This window comes from Bombyx mandarina, chromosome 23, assembly GCF_030267445.1.
Source record: "Bombyx mandarina strain Sakado chromosome 23, ASM3026744v2".
NCBI classification, from domain to species: Eukaryota; Metazoa; Arthropoda; class Insecta; order Lepidoptera; family Bombycidae; genus Bombyx; species Bombyx mandarina.
Genome location: NC_143229.1, coordinates 9,956,873 through 9,983,481, shown reverse-complemented (window position 1 = coordinate 9,983,481; position 26,609 = coordinate 9,956,873). Strand labels below are relative to the sequence as shown.

Sequence of the window (26,609 nt, the reverse complement as noted above, 5' to 3'; positions counted from 1 at the left end):
GTTGTTTTTTATTTCTTAGTTAAGCGCAAATTCATTCATAAAAATATGAAGGCGATGATTAAGGCGAAGGATAGGGATAAAATGGCTTTAATTAGCCGAAAAATTAAGAAGTTTCCAAAATTCTTAAATTTTCGTTCGCGTTTCCAAGCTAAAATTTTATCCTAAGACTGGTGCCGGAAACATACACACAGTACAAACATAAGTAGATATACCGAGAAACTTAATGTCAAATAGTTTTGATTAACATAATGTTGTCTGAATTTTAACTCAAATATTAAAAGAATTCTACCAAGAATTTAATGTTTAAATAATAGCAAAATGAAATAGTTTTTATAGTAATAGTTGGGTCAATAGTACGTGAAGTACGTGAATCCCTAACTCACTGTGCTTTAAAGCCTTCAAACCGGAAAGCATTACTGCTTCATGGCAGAAATAGACAAAGTTGCGGTATCTACAAGTGCAAGTTTACTAGACGCTCTTCCACCAGTAAATCCACTCTGTCGTAATTTGGGGTGCAAAAGTGTAAAAGTCAATGATTTCCAAAACAACATAAAAATTGTAGCAATCCATGATTTGAAGCTGGAAACAAATACAGACTTCACATCACTAACAAAGGAGAGAAACAAGAGGAGAGTGACCAGAGTATTTGATGATAATGGTATTCGTGATAGTCCGGGACTTGTAGGATCTTTATTAAATGTCAAATGTAAGGAAACTGTCCAATAAATATTTGTATCTGCAGTTCATGCAGTCAACCTGTTAGCAACTTCCGGTCTCAGAGGGAAGTGACGTGGCGTTAGCCATCATACAACACAAAAATATTAGTGATGTAACGGATCGATATCAGAACACAAGATATTTGACAGATTCAAATAACATCGTCAAGATTGCTAACAAGATCGTATCTTGCTAACGAACTTGTGTGTCACCTAGTGAAACTAGAAAGGTCTCCAGACAAAAGTAATCTTACCTTCTCAAAAAAAAAAAACATTCGGACCGCTCGTTTGGTGGAAGATCTTCTCCCGTTGTCGTTATCTCTCAAAAAATTGACCCATAGACACCAACATTGAGTGCTCACACGCATAGCCTGAGATGGTATATTGTGGTGTTCGATGGTATATTGCATTTGAACTAAAATGTATAGGATGGAATGGATAGGATATAGGATAGGATGAAACATATGCTTTACCTCCATAATAACGTCACTTCAAGTAGCATTCAACAAAACAAAACGTGTCTTTAAATTTACATACCAAGTGTTCAGGAGATGTGAATATTCCAAATTTAAACTGGGATTAAAATTACATAATTTATAATTTTGCAGAACTTACAAACCCACGTGAAAGATTAATCTACAAAGGCTACATGAAGTTTTGAGTACAGAAGTCTTAAATTTTTGAAATATTGTTATAGTTTTTAACAAGGCTCTTCACTTTCAAAGTTTCCAGTATTTTATTGACTTTAATTCGTAGGAGAACTCACAGACACTGGTCTTTAAGCGGTTACCGCCCACGTGGAGCAATGAGTTTGCAATATCATTTGTGTCAAAACAATCAAATGCAACCCTTCAAACCAGTATTGTCGGAAACCGTAACATTTACTGTTAGGTTGATGCTATTTAAGAAATTACGTTATCAGTCCAATAAAATACCGAGAACAATGGAGTCATCATGAGAAAAAGACTTGTTATAGTGAAATTTGGTGAGATCACGTATAAATACGTGAGAGATCGCATCGTGATGTAGATTGAGTGCCAGCAAACCATTGAAGCGCCCCGGCGCAATGTTTGGTCCACCGCTGTATTTTTAATATGTTAAACTATAAATAAATTATAAAAAAAACTTTAAAAATTTTAGTAAAATTGTTGTAAATTTTATAAAAAAAATTAATTTTATCAAAACTAGATCTCTATACCAAAATCCTTCTTCTGCAGTGTTGGTCGATCTTTCAGGATGTTTTAGATACGCCTATTATTTGTAAATTGTCCTGAACATTCCAGAAATAACACATCATGGAGCGTTAAAAAAATAATTGTTATGACCGCATTTCGTAAGATAAAACTACGCGGTCTTGCTGAATCTGGACAATGCCGCTTCCACTTTATTTATGTACTAGCTGACCCGGCAGACTTCATAGTGCCTCAATCAATCAATAAAAAACTAAAGTTATAAAATAAACTTAAAACAAACAAAAGGAATCCGTCCGACGGGGGGGACATCAAAGGAAAAACAAAATTATTATTTTTATTTAATTCCGAATATTTTCATATTTATCTACCTTTTAAACCTTCTCTGGACTTCCACAAATAATTCAAGACCAAAAGTAGCCAAATCGGTCCAGCCGATCTCGAGTTTTAGCGATACTAACGAACAGCAATTCATTTTTATATATATAAGAAGAATAAGAAGATAGAAGAACAAGAAGAAGAAGATAAAAGGACTTACGTTTGAAATTTAAGCAATATCGGCCGACTACTTTTTTGAGTTCTGTCTTTTAATGGATTTTTAATTATCTACTTTCGCTGAGTTTGTTTTTTAGCTATTATTTAATAAAATTATAATATAGAATTTTTACATAATTTAAATTGGAATTTGAAAAAGACACATTTTTTTTTCGGACACATATTGTTTTATCAGAATTACGTTGTATCATCGAGCTGTCCATACTTCCTTAATTTCAACCTAACTTTCTTCTGTTTGTTGGTTGTATGCTTTGATATATTTCCGTGTAGCTTCAGTAGGTTGGATGTTGTCTTTGATTTATATGTAGTCGATATGTTTGTAGCTTTCTCGTCGGGTGCATTCGCTTTTATTGCTCTATTGTTTGCCTCCGGGGTGTAGATTACGACTGTACAATTTAATTTGCTTGTAACAGGGCTGCTTGTTTTAGATTATGGTACAAAATTATTTTTAGGCACGCATCTGAGGCACTTACCGTCAAAATTTGATGCTAATACGCATGCTTAATTATTGCACACCTTTTATTTTATGCATTATTCAAATAGGTAATGTGATCAATGTTGGAATTTAAGCCCAAAACGTCCACTACGATACCCATTCTTATCTTGTGAACTCAAAGAACGTAAATTAGCGTCGCTTTGTTAGCTTCTAATAAAATTTAACAACTTAACCGGCGTTATCTCATATTTTTGTTTCGAATCTTAACTACCTGGCTTCCGTCAGGACGTATTTCTCGAAGTCCTTCTACTTGACTGACACGGACGACTGTTTAATTTATGTCCACTACTTTGAGGTGTTTCATTTTAATGTGCTCGTTCATTTCGGTGACAGTTGGTGACGCTTTGGGCGCCATTTCGATTGTTATCTATTCAGCGGTGTTTTCAAAGTGTCTGTAGGTCAATTATATTGTTGGGATACTACGATGACTTTAAATCGTGGTTCGATTTTTATTACTTAAGTGTCAAAAATCCACGAATACACATTGTGGAATTTCCCTCTGAATACAGTTAGAATCTTATCTTTGCTTGGTAGATAATTAAATTCATACTTCACGAAGTTATCAATAAGCAGGTTCAATAGCTTTCATAATTAAAGAACTCAGAACAAAACACAGGGGCATTACTCTCGCGATCCTATTATCGGATCGATAATTCAATCTGGAGTGATATTGTCTGCTCGCCTCGAGGCCACAACGAGACGCCGCCGCTTCTGTCTACCACAGAATACTAAAATGTTATAGAAGGCTTCTATATCAGTTTAGACACAGGAGGAAACTTTACCTAAATAAAGAGCAAAGGTTAATTTGTCTACATTTAAAATTAGATTTTATTCATCTTATTTATAATAAAGATATGTGGTGTCGTGGGACACCGGATAGGAACGAAGTTCCTTATTATAAAAATATTAATTTTAAGTTCTACTCGAGGTATAAAGAAAATAGAACTGGAGGTTTCGCAACAACCCACGGCCATTCGGTAACGTGCGAACTTATTGTGGTACACTTCATTCACGGTTGTTTGCATAAGAGTTAGTGTATTGCGCAAACGAACGCTCTGAGATCGTGGTCAATGAATGATAAAAAAAATGTTATTTTTTGTACGTTATTACAAAGTTAAGTCGTACACTGTGTGCATTACTAATAAAAATCTTACGTTACGGACGTTTTTCCCGGTTAGGGTACCCCTCCGCATCATCCTATAAGGAACTTCGTTCCAAAAACATTGTTTGATTGTTCGTATTTATAGCTACTATACCATTTTTTGGGCGGTTCACCATGACAACTCAATAAACTTGTTTTGTGACTTGTATTATTGTGGAAGGCGAAAAACTAATTTCATTTAGCCGCCCAAACTCAGTAAAATTCAATTCTGCAACACGACTAAAATAGCTCACGATGAATTAAATCAAAAAATAAAATCAATGAAATAAAAAAAAAATACAAGGAGATTATTTCTTAAAATACATTAATACTGTTAAATCAACTCTATACAACACAATATTGTGAAATATTTCTGTGGGTGTAAGTCTAATCTATGACGCATGAAGGGATAAATAAATTCGTTGGTATAATATCGGAGAGCTTCGATTAAAACACAATAAAAGGCCCGCCGGTCGACCGAGATGTGAACGTTTGTGACACTGGGTCATGTTTTAATTATTGACTCGTATTTTAAATGGCCCCTTTGGAATGGAAATTTGATGTATTAATAGTAATTGCAGGTTCCGTTAGCAGTGCGTGTGGTGAGTTTCAAATAATCAACAGGCGGTGATTGTTTCACGGAAGATACATTGTTTCGATATGTATTTTGTATACTATGTTGATTTCTTTTTGTCGTAAGATGTGTTTTGTTATTGTTAAAGGCTTTTTGACGGTGGTTCAGCGTATTGTAGGCCCACATGGACAATTTCCACCGTTTAGTTAATTTTTCCCGCGGCGTAGCCACTCGCTCCAGATTGAAGGGTGGGGCAATACCATTAAGTCTTTGATTCTACATTTCCAGATGGGCAGTCGGTTTTTATTTTTGGGATGTCTATGGGATCCGTTATCCATTTAAGAAAAGGCGGCGGGTGAGCTCCGTTACTTATTGCACCAAACAAAATAGTAAATGTTCTTGTGCTTTTCAATGTTTTTTATTCTTCCTGTTGACAGATAAACCCACGGCTCGTTTGATGGAGATCACCATCGCTCTAGGACATCAGTAATGCTGAGAGCTTAATCAAACTACTACCGTTATGTTCTTGTGATCCCTTGTGTTCCCTTGATTTTAATGAAATTCATTTACAAAATGTCGAATACCGGTAACCTTGGTTTTTACTGGTGGTGGGACCTCTTGTGAGTCCGCACGGGTAGGTACCACTACCTACCTTGTCTATTTCTGCCCTGAAGCAGTAATGCGTTTCGGTTTGAAGGGTGGGGCAGCCGTTGTAACTATACTGAACTCTTTAAAACTTATATCTGAAGGTGGGTGGCGGCACTTACGTTGTAGATGACTATGGGCTCCGGTAATCACTCAACACCAGGTGGGTTGTGAGACCGTCCAACCATATAAGCAATAAAATATAAATAAATGAAAAAGTAATTTAGATGCGATATGACTAACTATTCACTGGAATATGCATAAATATACAATTTTTTTTTATTGCCTTTGTAGGCAGACGAGCATACGGCCCACCTGATGGTAAGTGGTTACCGTCGCTCTCCAAGTCGCTCGCAAGTCTCGTTTGAAGAAGGACATGTCATAGCGCTCGGAAAACACCGTGGAGGGGAGTTCATTCCAAAGCCGGACGGTACGTGGCAAAAAAGATCTTTGGAAACGCACTGTCAATGAACGCAGCGGTTCCAGATAATATGGATGAACTCTGCTCCGATGGCGGGAGGTGCGATGATAAAAAGGAGATGAGGGAATCATTTCGAATAATTCCTCAGAGCATTCCCCATGGACCATACGGTATAAAACACAGAGAGAACCGAAGTCCCTCCGTAGACCCAGAGGTTCCAAGCGATCCGCGAGAGCAGGACTATCGACCATCCGAACAGCCCAATATACAAAATATTATATATTTATATATATACTAACTATAGCTAAACTTAAAATGTGACACATTTATTGAATTTAATCGTCATTATCGTACGTTAAATTTATTGCAGAAACTGTCTGAAATACTAAAAATGTCCAGTCCAGAACAAAAATAAAGGACCACAAACATAACAATTAAACAACAAAACCACAAATCTTAATTTAAATATCGGTTTTCGTTCTATTAAAATCATTTATAAATTACGAAATCGCTTGTTTATTTAAATTGAAATTAATAGATATGATTGTTAAATTATTATTTAGAAACCTCTGCTTTTCGTTTTTTGAAATTTAAAAAAAAATGAGAATGCTTTGTGCACAATACAGATGTGAAAAATATTAATCCTGCTACAGAGCTGATAGAAATTATATTTCAAATTCCTAAGGATTTTATCTAAAGTTTCCTTATAATATCGGTATTACGACAGGAAGCGATTTATTAAATTTGATCGCTCGATCACGTGCATTGTTAAAAAAATATCGAACACATGCTCCGGTGTCCTGTACTATAGCTTGTTAAATTTTTACTTTTATTTTTTTAAAGTAAAAGTAAACATTTTGTATAGTGAGAGTGTACGAGATACTTTATCAATAATTGAATTGAAAGGTTTTTTTTTAAATAAAAGTGAAAGATTTGTGATTTATGTTAAAAATTGAAAAAACTTTAATTTTTTTTATATTTTTTTATTGCTTTGATGGGTGGACGAGCTCACGTGGTTAAGTGGTTACTGGAGCCCATAGACATCTACAATGTAAATGCGCCATCCATATTGAGATATAATCTAAGATCTCAAGCATAGTTACAACGGCTGCCCCACCCTTCAAACCGAAACGCATTACTGCTTCACGGCAAAAATAGGCAGGGTGGTGATACCTACCCGTGCGGACTCACAAGAGGTCCTACCATTAGTAAACCTTTCAATAACATTATTATCCAATGTCACGTAATTTTATAAATACGTTAGGACCTAATATACTTTGGTATCATAGGTATCATAGCCAGCTTAGGTATCATAGCCAATACAAATAAATAAAAGTCTAAAAAATAATTGTTTTATTATATACCTAAGTATGACAGCAACAGCGATTTTAGCGATATTTTTACCTGTGTTTTTTTATTGCTTGGTAAGTTTTACATATTTGAAGGATTTGATATTGAATTATATATGAAAGATATAACATTACAGTTTAAAAGGTATAATTTGAAAATTTTAGTGTCATCAGTATAAATTCAACGATTGTCCGGTTAATTCGGGTTAATTGGGTTACAATTATAATTAAAAAGGAAACATGGGCTCGTCCGGGATTTGAACCCGGGACCTCTCGCACCCAAAGCGAGAATCATACCCCTAGACCAACGAGCCGCTTATGTTGCTCAACAAAGTTACGTTACCTACTACAAACCCATTCACTTTTACAAAAAAAAAAAAAAAATTGCTTTGACTAAACTGTATAAATTTTATGGTAGTTTTATCTGATCATGTAAACATGTTACACGATTTTAATTTATTTTCGTTGCAATTTTAACAAAATTTTCATTTTCATCATAATGATAAAGTACTGCTGTCTGTATATTTACTTCACAAACTTTAACGTTTCGCTTCGAGATGTGTTATTAGAAAATGATGCTTGTTAATATTATGAGAAATCGTAAGTAAGCTGTGGCTGAGCAACAGAGCTTATACGAATCGGAATCATTACTCTGCTTATTTCTGCCGATCTGTCTATATTGTTGTAGGGTACCCCACTGGTACATGCGGCCCTCATAAGTTGTCTCCACCTTGTGTTTAGTACGTCGTCGTGGCCTAACGGATAAGATGTCCGATGGATTCGTGTTGAGCGATGCACCGGTGTTCGAATCTCAGGCTAGGCTCTCTAGAAAAATTGGTACCCATTTTTCTAATAAATACGTACTCAACTAATGTTCACGATTGACTTCCACGGTGAAGGATTAACATCGTGTAATAAAAATCAAACCCACAAAATTATAATTTGCGTAATTACTGGTGGTAGGAACTCTTGTGAGTCCGCGCGGGTGGGTACCACCACCCTGCCTATTTCTGCCGTGAAGCAGTAATGCGTTTCGGTTTGAAGGGTGGGGCAGCCGTTGTAACTATACTTGAGACCTTAGAACTTGTATCTCAAGGTGGGTGGCGCATTTACGTTGTGAATGTCTATGGGCTTCAGTAACCACTTAACTCCAGGTGGGCTGTGAGCTCGTCCACTCATCTAAGCAATAAAAAAAAAACTTGACCCTCTCTACTCCTTAGCCTCCTTGCCCTCCTCCTTACGCTTGCTCTTTAACATCACTTCAGGTCATGGCGGCAGTCCTCATCTCGCTCTTCACGGAGCATCATCAAGTGTATACAGGGCTACATCTGTCTATGGAAGTGGATAACAAATTTACATCGGATTGACCTTGAATCCGTTAGCTCATTTAAGCCATAATATAGTTTTCCTGTCATTAGTGTACCGAAAAGGTTCAAGCTTATTCCGAAAAGAAGAATTCAAAATCCACGAACGAAGTTAAATACTTGCTTGTTTCTCTCTATTTTTTTGATATTTTCACGTATGGTAACATTTTAATATTTGATCATAAATATCGTGTTACTGTCGTATTCGTGTTATGACGTCGATAATAAACTCCGAAACGTCAAAAGAGTAATCCTAAGATGATCAGATTCCACACGCGTCGAACCGAATGCACGTACACGAATAATTGAATCAATCCAAATCCCAATCAATGTAATTGTCGTATTTTCTAATCCTTTCTTCGTTGTCAGTTCGAAAGAGTTCGTCGGTCCGGAACCAGTTTCATAACAAACACACGAAAGTAAATCCGTTTTAATCTTATTAATAGACTTGTAAATACTGGACACATTTCAACAGGTCAAATAAAACATTTTTTCTTACGTTTGTCGTGTACGAACGATAAGTATAATGTATAGGTAATTAGGTAGTAATATATTGAGCTTTGATGTATTCTTTGGCTCATTAATGGGGCATTTCTCTTGCTTTACGTATTTCATATCGGAATATTTATCTGCTATTTATTATAAGCGTGTAATGTTATAGCGATAGAAATCGATACACGATTATTTTTTAATGAATTTCTCGGTTTACGTTTCCAAGATTTCCGTGTTTAACTGCGGACTATTTTAAGATAGCCGAATAGAAATTCTTAATAGCATACCTTCACTGATAATATAATTATCGACGTTATCAAAGATAAAAATAATTAACTCGATTACAAAGTCAATCGAATCTGTTGTGTAGCGACTAAAATATTCTAAAGCTTTACTCTGTATTTCAATAGAGCCCTCTGTCGTCTTTGGTAATAATGTTTTAATAAGATAATAGAAGTGAGAGAAAAGTGGCATCATAGACGTGGGGAATTTAGGTCAATTAAATCGATACTGTTACAAAACAGGGCTCGTACGGGACTGGAACTCCAGACTTCTGACACTCAAAATGACAACTATAACATTAGGTAAACATGTCGATTTTATTGTTAAAAGGTAAAAATCTCAGGAGTAAATACTTATCCGAAAATTTGTAGTTCCTTAAAGTTTAATTTATTTATTAAGTAGTTTGGATTTGGTAAGGTTACCTTGATTAGTTGAAGCTTTTGATTAAGCTGTCATAGAGAAAAAAACCATCGGATAGTGTAATTGCAAAAAAGTTTTCCAATTCTGATTTTTCTTATCCATCTAATTTATGATGCTCCTCACGTTTCAGTTGATATTTTATGATAAACAATAAATTTCAAAATTCTGTATTTTCTACGTTTCCATCCATAATTTTGCCTAAACATTCCCGACCACATACGACTATGATATCTTTTCCGACTTTAAAAGTTCGGTTAGTAATGTTTTTACCGTGAATCTTGATTAAGAGTTGTATAAGGATCAGTTTTCTATGAATTCCGTATTTCGTATGCAAATACACCGTTTGTTCAGATTGCGGCTTTCTCAAAGTGCTCGAAATATATAGGATGCTTGAGACCGCAAGTTTATGGGCTGTAGCGAGAATTTGCCGACTGCTCAATGACGGTACAGCACTTTTGAGAAACGCTAACATACATTATTACGATATGGAAAGTATTGTTACGCGAACAATATTGAGGCGTTTAAAAAAAAGAACACAACAAAAATAAATTTGAAGTAATCGGATCGGATCGTTGATTTGGTGAATACTTCTAGAATAGCATGAGTTCGCACGGTTCTGAATTATGGTCCTTTTTATTCCTGTCTCGTAACAAGATAAGAATAAGGTCAGTCGTGAGCTTGTCGGCCTTTATTGAACAAAAAAAAAAAAGAAATGGATTTGTATTTAGATTCAATGTTCAGTGCTACAATTCACTTTTAGGCTGTATTGATGCATGACTCATTTGCAAGTAGTTACAAATCGCAAGTATTTACATTACATTTCAAACAGGCTTTTAATTTGGAAGCCGAACAGCACCACTGTGTTTATTAGCTACTTAACGGTTTAGATTTTATTGTCCATAAACATTATATACCCAATATATTATGCAGTAAAAGAAAAAACTCTTATGAGTAGTTTTGCTTGCGCCGGGAAACCGTGTGTAGGATGTTGATCATATTTAATAACAAAGGATATAGAACGTACAATTATAACACGTTTATCTTAAAATCTCATGTTTATTGTATGTGTTTTACAATTTCCGACGATCTTAATGCTTTACAGTTTCCGTATCGAATAGTAAACGACTAAGCCGTAAAAGTCTTTTAATTATGTCCCCGATTTGCGAAAACCTTAATAAGTACTTAATTAAAGCTAAATTTACGGCTAAATTTCGTGTCATTTTACGCTTGTTAATACTGCTAATAAGCTATTTTTATCTAGACGGAATCGAAATAAGTTTCGATTGTATAATTAATGAAATAAAGGCCACGAACAAATCTGTAAACGAGATCGCGTTATGAAATAAATAGTTGCATCTTTCATGTTTTGGCTATGTTCCATATGATGAGGGTGCATGTTCAATAGCGGCCATTAGAAAGGTTTTCCGATGCGTGCCCAATTGTCAGTATTAAATTGACCATTAAGTTTGTATTGCAACTGTAATTTAGTGAGCGCATAACGTTTTCAATGCGTATCATTTTTAGGCGAAAATTCTAAGTTTTTGTTGAAGAGAGAGAGAGGATCTTTGAAGAGATTCAAATAATTGTACTGATCTATAACAGTCAAAAAGAAAACACGTTGCTTTTCTCGTGTGAAATTGCATGATTACGCTCTTGTACTGGCTGCGATAATTCTGCGATAATTCTTAATATAATCCTACGTCATATCTGCAGTTTACACTTAAATGCATAAAAACCGACACATTCACATTTCGAATGTATAGAATGTGCTTATGATAGCAAGGTAGTACCGTCTCTCATGAACGTTAGCAATGTCAGGGGTACAGCCAAGTCTCTACCGTTGAGTAATTTCTACATAAAATAATTAGAATTTTTGAAATTTTACATGAAAAAAACTTATCTGCATCTGGTACTCCCAACGTAGGGTACTAACTAATCCTTTGAATTATTTTAATCTTAACGTTATAAAACAGATCCAAATTGTCATATTTAAGATTTCATTGTCAATTTGAATATTTTGGTAGTCGATTAACTGAATTCAAAGCAACTCAAAGCAGCTCGATTTGTCTAGCCACAATCACGAGGCGTAAAGATGCAAATTTTGGCAAGGATTCTCTCCCCGACATATTGCATATGTAGTCTAACGGCCAACGGAACCCCAAATTACTCATATGACGCGTCACACCACTATAACTCAAAGTTTTGTTCGTTCGGCGAAATGTGTGTTGCTGGTAAAGTGTGAATATAGTCATGGAATATGCCATGTTATTTATGTTAAGGAATAATACATAGGTAAGTGTGGTTTAACTAGTGTGGAAATCTGAGCTGTTAAGTTTATTGTACCCTTTTTTTAATCTTGTCTAATCTGTTTCCGGATATACGGTCGATAGGGTTAATAGAACAGGTTACGCCAAATTGCAGCGCCTCCAAAGAAGAAGATGGAGAAGGAGAGGAGAGGAACGTGAGGTGGAAGGAGAGCACGCCGTGTCGCCGATCCGATCATTCCTGTAGCATGAGCATCAGGATATCGAGCGTGCGCCGCTCCCCACGCATGGAGTATGCCAGTTGACTACCTCCTACCTATGCTGATAGCCTTGACTATTTCAGCTTCGCCTTGACGGGTAGGTGAGCTCACGGGGCTCAAACCGTAAGCGTTGTTAACACTGGCCCTAGCAAGAGCAGTACTTTGCAGAATCTACTACCGGATCGGAAACGCGACTCACTGAGATGGTCCGGCGTGAAATTCAGTGGGCTGTGTCTATGGGTAAATTCGCTCGTCGAGCCCTTCGTCGTAAGCGACGGATTCGGCGAGCAAGGTGACCGGTGCTTGAGGTACCTAAAAGCACCTAAAAGACGTATTTTTTTTATTTTTTTTTTATTGCTTAGGTGGATGGACGAGCTCACAGCCCACCTGGTGTTAAGTGGGTACTGGAGCCCATAGACATCTACAACGTAAATGCGCCACCCACCTCGAGCTATAAGTTCTAAGGTCTCAGTATAGTTACAACGGCTACCCCACCCTTCGAACCGAAACGCATTACTGCTTCACGGCGGAAATAGACGGGGTAGTGGTACCTACCCGTGCGGACTCCCAAGAGGTCCTACCACCAGTGATTACGCAAATTATAATTTTGCGGGTTTGGTTTTTATTACACGATGTTATTCCTTCACCGTGGAAGTCAATCGTGAACATTTGTTGAGTACGTATTTCATTAGAAAAATTGGTACCCGCCTGCGGGATTCGAACACCGGTGCATCGCTTCAACACGAATGCACCGGACGTCTTATCCTTTAGGCCACGATGACTTTTGCCGGGTATCGGTAGATGTGCGGTATTTCGGCCAACTTGATGTTAAGCGGTTACCGAATCTCATAAACATCAACAACGTAAATGCTGCCAACCACCTTGAGACACGAGGCCTCAGTCTCAGTACCTTAGTATAACGAATGTACCACATATCAAACCGGAACGCATTGCTACTTCGCGGCAGAAATAGGCTGGGTAGTGGTACCTAACTATACGGGGTCACAAGACTTCCAACTCTAAGTAAGCTACGAGCTATTTCAGTATTGAAGAGATAAAATAGCTGGTAACTTTAAAATTGTATCTGTTTTAAATGCGGAATAAATCATGTGATGTGTGCACTGCATGATCAGCGTTAACGATAGTATAATTTGTTTATCTTTTGTGCCACTTTTAATGTGACTGAAAATTTTTGCGGTTTATAAGATAATCAATTTTATTTTAACTGTTTCTAAAAAATCATAAACTAATTAGGATTTGTTCATGGTTCCTTTTACAATACCATTAGTATGATGAATAAAACGCATGAATGGCACTCTTGCCTAATTGATCTACTTGGTCGTTTGCGGTATACAAGGTTTTTTTTTTAAATGAACGATATTTTTCATTAAGCTGCAGCAAAACTATGCTCAGTTTATTTGAGGCGTAATTGTCGTTGCACGCTGTATTCGTCGCTTTATTACCCATATCAAGTTCGGTTACTGTACTTCTTCGTACATATAAATTGGAGTACTAATAAAACCACAATTTTGTCAGAGTTTTCAGTAAATATATTTCAAGTATGAATTCAGTAGATACATTAATGTCTTCTCTTTATGGTATTTTGTAAGTTGTGAGTCGTAGATGGGAGTCATTCATGTCGTGCCTAGTTATTACAGCTATTTAATTAGCACTACACATAAAATTGTACAAGTCTATAGGTGTTTCAATACTTTTTCGCTAAACTAATCTACATTTATATATTTAATGCTATCTATGCTTTATAACCGAGAAATCAATGCCCTCGAAATATAAGGCTGCTGTCTCAATGTTTTGTGGTGGTGGTAACCTTTAAGAAAGAAACCATAATTTCTTCGCGGAAGAAATGGGCATAGCGATGGTAAGTATTCTTGACCGCTAATAAAATAAAAATTTGAAGTAAGTTAAATTCCTAGGAATTGTTTTAAATTATTTTATTATTTAACCAAATGCCTTCTTATTGCTCTAAGTTTTTTTTTCATTGTATGAGCAGACGAGCATACGGCCCATCTGATGGTGGATGTTACCGCCGGTCATGGAAGCCAACGATGCCAGCGGCAGAGCCAAGCCGATGCTTACCGAGAGCTGCTCATTCTATTAGTATTTCGTTTTTATTTTTTTAGAAATCTTTTCTAACACTTTCGACGTAGTGCTAAATACTTTTCTCTCCGTATAATTTACTTACGCCTACTGACAATGTTATGGCATTATAAACTTTAGGGTCCATTTAGGTAGTTTAAGCGGCGCCAAAGTATATGGCGCTTAAATTAGATCACTTTCGGATGTTAATGCGTCTAATTTGCCTTATAAATTTCTATTGGTACTATTCATTAAGCCCTTTCACACGAGACCGATCACGTTTTTCAACACGCAGCTAAAGAATCTGGTTGTCAATGAAAACGCCTTTTCGCAACACAATATGCATTATATGGATTATTTATGGTGCGTAATAAAATGTATGCAAATGACGCAGAGAACGATCCGCGACAGATTCATCACGTGTTTATTTCTCCAGGAATGACCGCAAAAGTTGCTGCATCAGTAAAATGTCTTCGTTTATTCAATATTATTACAATATAAAAGTATTTTTATTTATTTTTTTATTTATTATAATAATAAAAAGATAAATATGAATAAATTGAACAGTTTTTAGTTTGATTTATCGATAATTTAGAGGGACAGCACTATGACATGTATTGTCAGTATCTGAGGAGCATAGCGCTTCTGTTTATGTAATGACGTGCGATTTTAAAGGCTTTGTGAACTTTTGTTTGGGAATTTACAACCAACATTATTTGTAATAAATCCGTGCTTAAAACGCAATGACCAATACAAGCGGAGCACCAATAAAAAAAGATTTTTTTTTTTTTGCTTAGATGGGTGGACGATCTAAGTGGTTACTGGAGCCCATAGACATCCACAACGTAAATGCGCTACCTACCTTGAGATATAAGTTCTAAGGTCTCAAGTATAGTTTACAACGGCTGCCCCACCCTTCAAACCGAAACGCATGACTGCTTCACGGCAGAAATAGGCAGGGTGGTGGTACCTACCCGTGCAGACTCACAAGAGGTCCTACCACCAATAATAACGCAAATTATAATTTTTGCGGGTTTTGATTTTTATTACATGATGTTATTCCTTCACCGTGGAAATCAATCGTGAACATTTGTTGAGTACGTATTTCATTAGAAAAATTGGTACCCGCCTGAGATTCGAACACCGGGTGCATCGCCCAACACGAATGCACCGGACATCTTATCCCTTAGGCCACGACGACTTAATGTTTCAAAATCGGGGTTATTTTCACCTTTTGAGAGCTTCCGCTGCGTGCGCTGCAGAGACGGTTAAAGTTTCAATAAAATAATGTATGATAGAATTGTTCCCCTTTAAAAGATCTAAAAAAAAGTTCGCAACAGCATTACTTCTATATGTTGGCTCACTATAACGTTTTTTATGCTAACCAAATTTGTTCTAAAATAAAGCATTATTTGTGAACTATTCCACGCGGACGAAGTCGCGGGAAAAATCTAGTCATTTATAACTAAGATAATATGATATTATAAACTAAATTAATAAATAATATAAACTAAGAAAAAAAAACAGAAGTACAGTAAGTACAAAGTAGGTGGCAAATTTTTGAATACATCGTTGGAGGGCGAAATTTAAGCGCTCAAAGTTTCGTGATGGCGCATGCGAAGCGCGATTAGCAACATGTACACTACAGTACTCGTAACACGGCTTCGAGAATGCGAGGTCTCATTGTTCAGGGTAATTATACGGCGTTTTCATAGCGAGACGGCAATCGACGATGTTTACTTGACTTGTCACTCATAAAATAGTAATTTGTTTGATATGATCAATTCAATTTAATTAGCTTTGATCGTTAAACAGGCTGTAAAATCATCACCGGACAATGATTCTTTGTTCTCACGGAAGCTATATTCGAATTGATTTCTAACTCAGTCATTTAATTACAATTAAATTAAACGCAACGTGTTGACGTTTTCTTTAGTTTATTTATTGCATGGATGCAGCCCATTGAGTTTCTCGCTGGAACTTCTCAGTGGGTCGCGTTTCCGATCCGGTGGTAGATTCTGCGAAGCACGGCTCTTGCTAGGGTTCGTGTTAGCAACGTCGTCAGGTTTGAGCCCCGCGAGCTCACCTACTAGTTAAGGTTACGCTGAAATAGCCTCTCAAGGCTATCAGCTTAGGTAGGAATAAAAAAAAAGCATAGACGGGTGCACACAGCCCACCTAATTAATGTAAGGAGGTCACCATAGACCTCAAAACATGAACACCGTCATCCACCCAAGATATGACAACGAAATTTTAATTGCATAGTATAACGACTGTTGTACTACTGCTTAATAATATACTGTTTCGCGGCAGAAATAGGCCAGATAATTGTACCTACCTGTGTGGGATTGCAATATACTCTGCCGCAATTAAGTGCCGGTGGGAGAGGAGAGCGCGGTACGCTCGTATAATATTCAGCGAACGTTGCTACCTATTGTCCGATGTATCCCATAGGCGTCGGGTGGTTACTTCTATAAGGCGATGCGTCATGATAATTGCCTTATCGTTGCCGCCGCTGACTAGTCCCCGAATTCTGATCACGCAAGAATCTGTCACCGTGGACGCCCTAGATAACAGATCGATCAGATGCCATAACTCTTTTGTCAGACGTTTTCAGCTCTAATACTACGAGCAGGCTTAGGGACCTCGGTAACCGTACTCGTTGTCGGCAAGGAGTTTGATGTGCAACCTAATCCATGCATCAGTTAACTGAGTTTCTCGCCGGATCTTCTCAGTGGTATCCGCGCATCTGATATCGCGATCCGGTAGCAGATTCATTCGCGAGCCGCTGAAGTTGAGTTGTTAGGTCTCTTTTGGAGGCGCTCGGGCAGCTGTTAGCAAATCTCACCCGTCCTGACTGAGCCTTTGCTCGCCCACCTGTCCTGGTGAAACTGGAGCCCTTTCCAGTAATCTGGGCCACCAGTATAATCCCTCATTAAAAAAAAAACTATCCCATAGTCGCCTAACACCCTTAGTGATTAATTGGTTCTATTCTAGACTAACATTAAAAAGCCTTGCGAACTTTTGAAAGCAGCTACTGCTGCGGGTTCGCACACTTCGATCTTTCCTGAGTCTTGTGATTAACGTTCTCACTTTGTTGATACGATGAAGATATTTCCATTTACGATTTGCTTCTACCATGAAATGACTCCATTTAACATATTTTCACTTGAGATGTTTATTAAAGAGGAAATTCTATATTGCTTGCGAATTGAGGATGCGGACGCTTCGATATTAATTACATCGTTAACTCTGGGTGTTAATAGCATTTACTTCCAAGTATAAGGTGTTTGGTCTAAATCCAAATACAAACAATATGTTTTAGTTCGTTCCTTTTGTTGTGATACTTTTTTTACTTGATTTATTTTGTTATATAGTGTTGGTAATTATTGTGTAGTGTATTTAACACCTTAAATATGATCAAATGGTTCTGTTTAGTATAACAAATTACTTTCTTAATTTTATAATTAAGCTCTCGTGCGTATTTTTAATGCAATTCCCCAAAAGCCTATTAAAGGAATGAGATGAAAGGTTGACACCAGGTAGGCAGAGGTCATAAAATTGTAGGTCAAATCAAGCAAAACCATATTTTCTAGTTAACCTCATTTTTGTTTGGGAGACGAGTTAACGGAGTACGGCATGAGCCTGTAGTCATGCTATTAAGTTCTCCAGGTCCAAGCCCGTTGCTGCATGATAACCAACGCAGCACTGTAGTACATCAGGAATGTTGATCTTCATGACGATCTAAATGTCGAAGCGATACGTAAGTATTTTATGGTAGCATCAGAATGCTACTTCAACAAAGCGGCGCGACATGATAACCTACTTATCGTGGGTGTCGCTAATTACATAGCTGACCCAACGAATAGAATAGCCCCTTAGGCTACCAGCGAATAGGTAGGGGAAAATTGTATTAAGCTGTTACCCGAGTCCATAGACAACATAAGAATATCGTCTCCCACCTTGAGACACGCAATCGAAGTCCCAACTCTATTTTATAACGACTATCAAACCACTCAAGTAGGAACGCATGGTTTCTTTGCGGCAGTGATATGTAGGATGGTAGCCCGTACTACGGATAGGCTTTGTATACCGGCTACCATAATAGTTATAAGAATAAATTCAAAATTAAATACACATGTAAAAATATATGGATAATTTATAACATAATATATATGTGGATATGAGCAATTCGAGGTACAAGATGATATTTCAAAGTAAAATACAATGAAACATGGTTTGTTGTTGAAAATAAGTATCTGTGATGCCTTTTCCGGGCATTTGTAAATTATTAATCCATATAGATGACTCATTTGCAATAATAAAATTACCTTATATGTACCAAATCGTGTGGAAACAGTCGTTCCTAAATGCAATGGCTGCGTTTTGTAACTGATTTAAGTTGACATAAGTCGATTTGCTCACGATTAATATGAGATCTCAGTACGATATTGTTTCAAATAAATGGATTTATATATTTTAAAATACTTATAGTTTATATTATTAATCTGAGTGAAAGCAGATCGTGCTCCGGTGTGACTATCGCCAATTAAAAATAATCTTCAAATAAACCCCGTCCTGAATATTAAGAATGCAACAAAATGAAGTAAGTCATCCTAATGTATCGAGATACTCTCAAAGGATGCTCCAACAAACTCATCTATTTGTAGTATCTGATTTGAAGAATATTGATTAATTAGCGGTAGGCAGCAGCTTGGCTCTGTCCCTGGCATTGCTGAAGTCCATGGGCGACGGTAACCACTCACCATCAGGTGGGCCGTATGCTCGTCTGCCTACAAGAGCAATAAAAAAAATTGATTAAATATGTGTTTTTAATACAAATATACAAAATTAATACAAAATTTCAAACCAATTGCTTGAAAGCTTTTAGAAAGTACTTTATTATGTTGTTAAATCATATTAAGTGGTTAAATGTACATTGCGCATCTCGATATCATTTCCGTCACGTTCGAGCCGGCCCTGCAATTAACTCTCCCCAGTTCTTTTCCTCCAAGTCTTCAGCAATATTTCTCTCTTCAAAGGAGATAGAGAAAGAGTATTTTTTATTGCATATACCGGCGGACGAAGTTACGGTCCCGAGTCAACATAGTGTTAAGGGACTAAGTTCTCCATTAGTTTCGTTAGTTTTGTTTCCATGTAAAAAATACACCTTTGCGATTAATAGGGCTGTACTAAGAAATAATTTAGATGTATGTTTTGGCCAATCAATGTCCATTACGCAGGTGTTACGAGGCGTGCGGGCCAACGGATGGAAAAAAATCACTACCTGAAGTCAGAATTCCTTCCAAGAATATAAAATTGTAAAATCAAACAACACGGCACACTTGTTTTACACTATTGTATAGTCTCCACGGTGAAATAGCTCGATGAATATTGACTAATCACTCTGGCTACGAAATTTACGTTGATACGTGTACTTATGTTCATGTGCTATTTTAGAAAGAAAAAAATAAGGTTTTTTTTAAAAAGTTTGAACGTGTGACACATGATTTTAATTAAATTTTAATAATGTATTGAATTATTTATAATTAATTTTTTTTAAGCCCTCCACACTTAACAGCTCACGTCACACGTCATAAAAAATATTTTAATTTGCTTTTCTCTACCTAATCTCTGATAGCTATTTCAGCGACGCTCAGACGGGTAGGTGAGCTCACGGGCTCAATCTCAGAGAATTACTGACACTAGCCCTATCAAGAGCAGGGTTTCTCTAAATCTACCACCGGATCGGAATCGTGACCCGATTAGAAGATCTGCCGAGAAACTCAATGGGGTATTTTAAATGTTTGAATAGTGCCAACAATCATATCTGAATTCTAATGTGGAATGTGCTTTGTTTCCTCTTGGCAATTTAACGTTCTATATTATGTTTATTTTAATTTCAATATTTTAAATAATTTGAGCTAGTAATTTTGATTCTCTATTTCTGTTTATCTTGTTACGCTTCTTATATAATATATATAGTCTCAAAATGTCTTTATTTTCGTAATGGTGTTCGAGAATTATTTTATTTGGATTATTATTAATGGACTTTAATTTATAATTAGTAACAGCAAACAACCGTAAACACGTAAGTTTGGTGCATTGCGTAAGCTTAAAACGATAGGAAGGTACCAGTTATCTTCGTTCCTTCTTAATGAATGTACTGATGAGCTAGATATACCCTATACCGGCACTACATTACATCAAAACAAAAGGGAGTCCGACATATTTTGACTTTTGTGAGGGAAACTAAAGTTTTATTGCTTTCATCATGATTTTTAAGCGCAACGACATGTCCTTCTTCAAACCTGGCTTGTTCTAAACAAGACCTCAGCGATAGACAGCGGCTCGTGGGCTATTGATGCCTATGTGAGGTTTTGGACACCAGTTAGTCGGTCGGACGCTGGTCTGCCAGCGAAGGCTCTAAAAGCTGTTTTTATCCAAAACTTTCTTTTGACGAATGGCTTATGATCCGAATGAACGTAAAGTGTAGGATGTAGTATTCGGAACATAGTAAATCCGGTCATCGTTCTCGTCGAATCCATCGTTTGCGACGAAGGGCTCGGCGAGTAAATTAACCCAGACACAGCCCACTGAGTTTCTCGCCGGATCTTCTCAGTGGGTCGCGTTTTCGATCCGGTGGTAGATTTTGCGAAGCGCTACTCTTGCTAGGGTTAGTGTCAGCAACGTCGTCAGGTTTGAGCCCCGTGAGCTCACCTACTAGTTAAGGCTACGCTGCAATGGTCTCTCAAGAATATCAGCTTAGGTAGGAAAAAAAGAGAAAAAAACATGATAAAATGATTAAATCAAACATTTGTTTTGTTGTAGACGAACTCACAGCCCATCTGGTGTTAATTGGTTTCCGGAGCTCATAGACACCACCCACCTTGAGATGTGAGAAGCCTCGATTGTATGATCTTACGGCTATTCCACCTTTCAAACGGGTACTAGTAAATACTTGGCGACGAATATAGACAGAGTCATAATAGCCTACCAGCAAATCCGAAGTTTTATTACACTACAAAAAAATTATACACATTAGACAAAATTTTCAATATTTAGTTTATTTTCAAGACGTTATTCATTCATTGTGGAAGTTTTTTGTATAAACTTGATAGATACGTATTTTTTTTTATTGGATTTCTCCACATTATTTAACTATATAGTTTTTAAAAAAGCCTTGAACTAGCCAAAGCTCTAAATAGGACCTAGTTTTAAAAAAAAAATAAGAACACTTAGTTTTAAAGTCATGTCTAAATATACATATTATTTCTTTGTCCCAACCAGACATCCGACGTTGAGACTCAAAAAAAAAAACAGAAACATAATCGCATACATGAATGGATTATTTTTTGCCGTTATTAATACGTCGCTTTGTGTGGCCGCGGAGTGACGTCATGCTAATCCTTGTAAGTGGACATGACTCGGACAATGTGCCCCGAGGGCTTTTTGAGAGAAAGAGAGTAGTTTGAGATAGAAACAAAGTTTTTTTTTATTGCCTTCGTAGGCAGACGGGCATACGGCCTACCTGATGGTAAGTGGTTACCATCGCTCATGGACGTCAGCAATGCCAGGGGCAGAGCCAAGCCGCTGCCTACCATAAATTACTCTCCGCAAGCCTCGTTTGAAGAAGGACATGTCATAGCGCTCGGAAAACACCGTGGAGGGGAGCTCATTCCAAAGCCGGATGGTACGTGGCAAAAAAGAAAGTGCGATATAACTTCAATAACGGTACTCCTGGCACATACAAAATGAAGTTCGTCTTTGGTTTTTGTCAATCAAAAGAAATAATCCTTTATGTAACGTTAGTATTTATTATAATATAAAGATCGTGATTTAGTATTGCAAGGTACAAGAGGCCTGGAAATTGAATAAAATTTTTTTTGGGATTTCAGGAAAAATAAAAAATGATGTCGTTCATAGTTCTTCAAGTAACACAGAGATATTTTGAAGAAATAATATAATTTGTTCTAGATTTTGGTTTTTTTTTATTTTTTATTGCTTAGTTGGGTGGACGAGCTCACAGCCCACCTGGTGTTAAGTGGTTACTGGAGCCCATAGACGTCTATAACGTAAATGCGCCACCCACCTTGAGATATAAGTTCTAACGTCTCAAGTATAGTTACAACTACTGCCCCACCCTTCAAACCGAAACGCATTACTGCTTCACGGCAGAAATAGGTAGGGTGGTGGTACCTTTTTTTTTTTTTTTTTTTTTTTTTTTTTATTTTTTTAACGCTAGGGAATCCATTTACGGATACCCGGTCGAGGGGGGTAACGGACAGGGTTATGTCGGACTCCGGCGCCTCCTGAGAGGAAGAAGGGGAGAAGAGAAGGACCGAGGTCCTTCACCTCCCCCAATTTCTCACAGGAGACTACGCCTTGAAAAAGGCGCGCGAAGCACTTGCCCCGCAGAACGACTACCGACTAAACCCCATCGAGCTCCACCACACCGACTACACGAAACTAACGGTACCGCGATGCGCGCCGAAAGTCTCGCCTTAGGCGGTACCCGTACTGATGTTAAGACGGGATTTCATCCCCGGGAAAATCCCGTAGAACCTCGTCTCGGGAGACACACCGTGAGCGGCGCACAGGAGCCACCTTGCACCGCTTCACCACCGGACCAACAGTCGAGTGCCGGGCGCCCCCGCACCCGGCACTCGATAGTCCCTACGAGGGCTGAGCGGCGGCCTCTCGCACGCGCCGTCCACCCCGCCTTCTGCGCTGAGGAGCCGAAGAGGGATCCCATTCCCTTTCGCGCTCCTCAGCCTCACGAAGCGCCATGACCAAGTCACAAAACCCAGCCATGGCCTCCCACGAACTCCGGTCCTCTACCATACGGGCGACGATAGCCCTCAAAGAGAGGTCCTGCCCCAACACCGCGACGAGGTTTCGCCGCGGGTGCTCCCACCGTGGGCACGCTTCTAGCGCGTGCTGGGCGTCATCGTTCGGGTGCCCGCACTGGTGGCAGCCCGGATGTGGCTCCCTTCCGCAGACTCTCCACAGATACCTCCCGAAGCATCCATGCCCCGAAAGGACCTGGGTGAGGCGAAAGGAGAGCTCACCGTGTCGCCGGTCCGACCATGCCTCCAGCACAGGCACCAGTGCCTCGAGCGTGCGCTGACGAGTGGCCGAAGTTCGGCCGAGCTCCTCCAGCAAGCGCTCTCTCCATTTGGCATACGCCAGACCACGCGCAGCACGCCTCCATCGATCGACAACCGACGGGCCGGGTGTCCGTTCCCGAGTCGAGGACTGTGTTCTCCGTCGGTATGTCGCGGCCAAGATTTCGGCCTCGAGGTCCCACGGTAAGGATCCGGCGAGGGCACAGGCCACATCCTGAGAGATGGTACGGTACCCCCTGATGACCCTCACCGCGAGCGCCCGCTGAGCTCTGAGCAGCAGAGCCGCGTTTCGCGCGGTAAGTGCGGGCGACCACACGGGAGCACCGTACAGGGCCATACTGCGCACCACCCCCAGGTACAGTCGCCGGATACCGGCGCTGCATCCACCGGTGTTGGGAAGAAGACGGGTCAGCGCACCCGCCGTCCCCATCAGCCTTGGAACCAGCATTTTGAAATGGTGGTCGAATCTCCATTTGCTGTCCAACACAAGGCCCAAATACTTGAGCTTCGGCTGGACAGCAATGGTGACACCCCCGACTACGAGATTCGCGCCTTGAGGCGGCCCCTCCCGAGCCGAGTGGAAGCACACTGCTTCGGATTTATGAAGGGCCACCTCGAGGCCGAGTCTCTTTATTCGACTCACCACAGTCGCTACACCTGCTACAGCCAGGATGGCTGCTGACCGGTAGTCGTCTCCGCGGGCCGTCACCAGCGTGTCGTCAGCATAGCAAACCACTTCGACGCCACGCAGGTTAGCCCCACGGAGGACCCAGTCGAAGCCTATATCCCACAGGAGCGGACCCAGTACCGACCCCTGTGGAACTCCCCGCGACACTGTTTTCCGTCCCCACCCACTCCGCTCGGGGAAGATTACAGCCCGCCCTGAGAGATAATCTTCGATCAGATTGCGGAGACCGGTGGGCACGCGGTGAAATCGTAATGACTCCATGATCGTACTCCAGGGGATCGTGTTGAAGGCGTTGGCTATATCGATTGACACAGCCAATAGCACGCCCCCCCCAGAGCACGCCTGGTCGGTAAGGTCACGGACGCGTAAGACCGCGTCCACGGTCGACCGACCTCTCCGGAGGGTGGTGGTACCTACCCGCGCGGACTCACAAGAGGGCCTACCACCAGTTAAAGTTGTGTGTGAGAGACTTTTATTTGGTCCACCATCGATTTCGAAATTAAGGTATTTATAATTACCAATATAATGTATAAACAAACCACTACCATGAATATTCTAGTAATAAATCAAATTGACACCTTGACCTAAAAAACGAGTTTTTTTTTTCAGTTCGGTAGCTTAATTTAATTAACTTGATTATAGTTCATATTTGATTGGTTGATTTAATGGTCGTCTCTAATATTTTACATAATAAATAATAAACGTCCTCAGGTGTGAGCTATAAATCAGAATTAAAATATAAATAAATAATTGTACTGTGTCTCATTGAACCTAAGCTGTTCGAACATCTTCTAAGGAGACACGTGTAACTTATGTCGGTCTAAAGGTCAAAAATGAATAACATTTGACCTTTTTCCTTTTAATTAAAATGTCCACAAAGAATCTCGGTCACGTACAATATAAATTATGACATCTGTTCTCGTGTTACGTAACATTGTTTACTCCCATAATACATATCTACTGCTTTGGTTTTCGTATTTGATTTTAATAATAATCTAAATTTCTAATAAGCAATAAATTACAACAGATCTCTTATTATTTATCTTTTGATCTGTAATAGTTATTGATTTTACAAGAACGATTGTTCACACGGAATTCGACCAGAACCACTAACACACTAACGATCGTATTAATTTATGTATCACATTTTATCTTTTCTAGTGTCATTGGATTTTTTTCTTGAAAAGATTGTAAAAGAAAAACAATCGCAATTAAATCTCGTTACTTGAACTTAAACCAAAAACAAGAAAATCGTTTAACAAACATCATTTATAGAGCTAAGCACCCACTTAACTGGTTTATCTAATTATAAATACAATAAATATCTACATTTTAGTTATTCGTAACCATAAAAAGAAAAACAACGTTTTGAAGAATCTTTTCCATTGAGGCCATCCCGTCAATGTTTCATGGAATAATCAGCTAGCGTCTAGACATATGCGTAAAGTCCCAATATATATAATTTTTCTAGACAAAATTTCTAAGAGTAATAGAAAGTGTTTATTTGTAGAAAATGTACGGTATTTTTTTAAATAAATAATCATTACGCGAATCGACTCTTTTGTATGAATTTCCGAAAATAGCTCATCAGGTATAATAGGGATGGGGAGAATGAATGAAAACTGTGTCGGCATTCGAATCAGGGCGACGCCGTTTCAAGTGTAGAATATAACAGCTCAATGAATCCAATACAGCTGATCCACTCTTAGTATATTACTTAGAAAAAGAATATCTTATCTTCTATATATATATATAAATGAATTGCTGTTCGTTAGTCTCGCTAAAACTCGAGAACGGCTGAACCGATTTGGCTAATTTTGATCTTGAATTATTTGTGGAAGTCCAGAGAAGGTTTAAAGGTAGATAAATATGAAAATGCTCGGAATTAAATAAAAATAACAATTTTTTTTTCCTTTGATGCGTCCCCCGTCGGAAGGATTCCTTTTGTTTGTTTTAAGTTTGTTTTATACAAAAGTATAGGTTTTTTATTTATCGATTGAGGCACTACGGAGTCTGCCGGGTCAGCTAGTTGCTGAATAAAAAGTATATATAAATAATATAAGGTGTGGTATTTCTCATGAAAGTTTAATGTATAAAACTGTCTACAGAGTTGTTTTCAAAGATCTAATTCTCATGTACATTGCAAAGTTATTTTAAAAACATTATACCTCTAACAAAGATACTATTGTTTACTTGAAACTTATAGAAATACCAACAGATTTATTTCAAAAATATATGTAGTTTTCCAGCACGGACAGTCATTAAAGAGATTTTCATCATAAAAGATATGTGTGTGTTCTATATGTTTATTCCGACGTTGTTTTGTCTATCAGTAATTTATTGTGATTACGCATACACCCGATCGTAAAGCACGGACATTATTAATGAAATCATCTCGTTGTTAGTTTATTGTTCAATCTATATTTTACTGTTCGTTGTCAGCTTTATTTGTGACTGCGGTGCTAGAATTTCGTCATATTTTTGCCATATAAAATATTAGGGCGGCAACGCGTTCTATATAATCTTC

The 26,609-nt window shown here is 38.3% G+C and overlaps 1 non-coding gene across 1 annotated transcript; it reads right to left on the bottom strand.

Moving 5' to 3' along the window:
* Nucleotides 1-7,329: 7,329 nt before the first annotated feature.
* TRNAP-UGG (transfer RNA proline (anticodon UGG)) lies at nt 7,330-7,401 on the bottom strand. Its single transcript has one exon. It is a non-coding gene; the product is annotated as a tRNA-Pro (tRNA).
* Nucleotides 7,402-26,609: the final 19,208 nt, after the last annotated feature.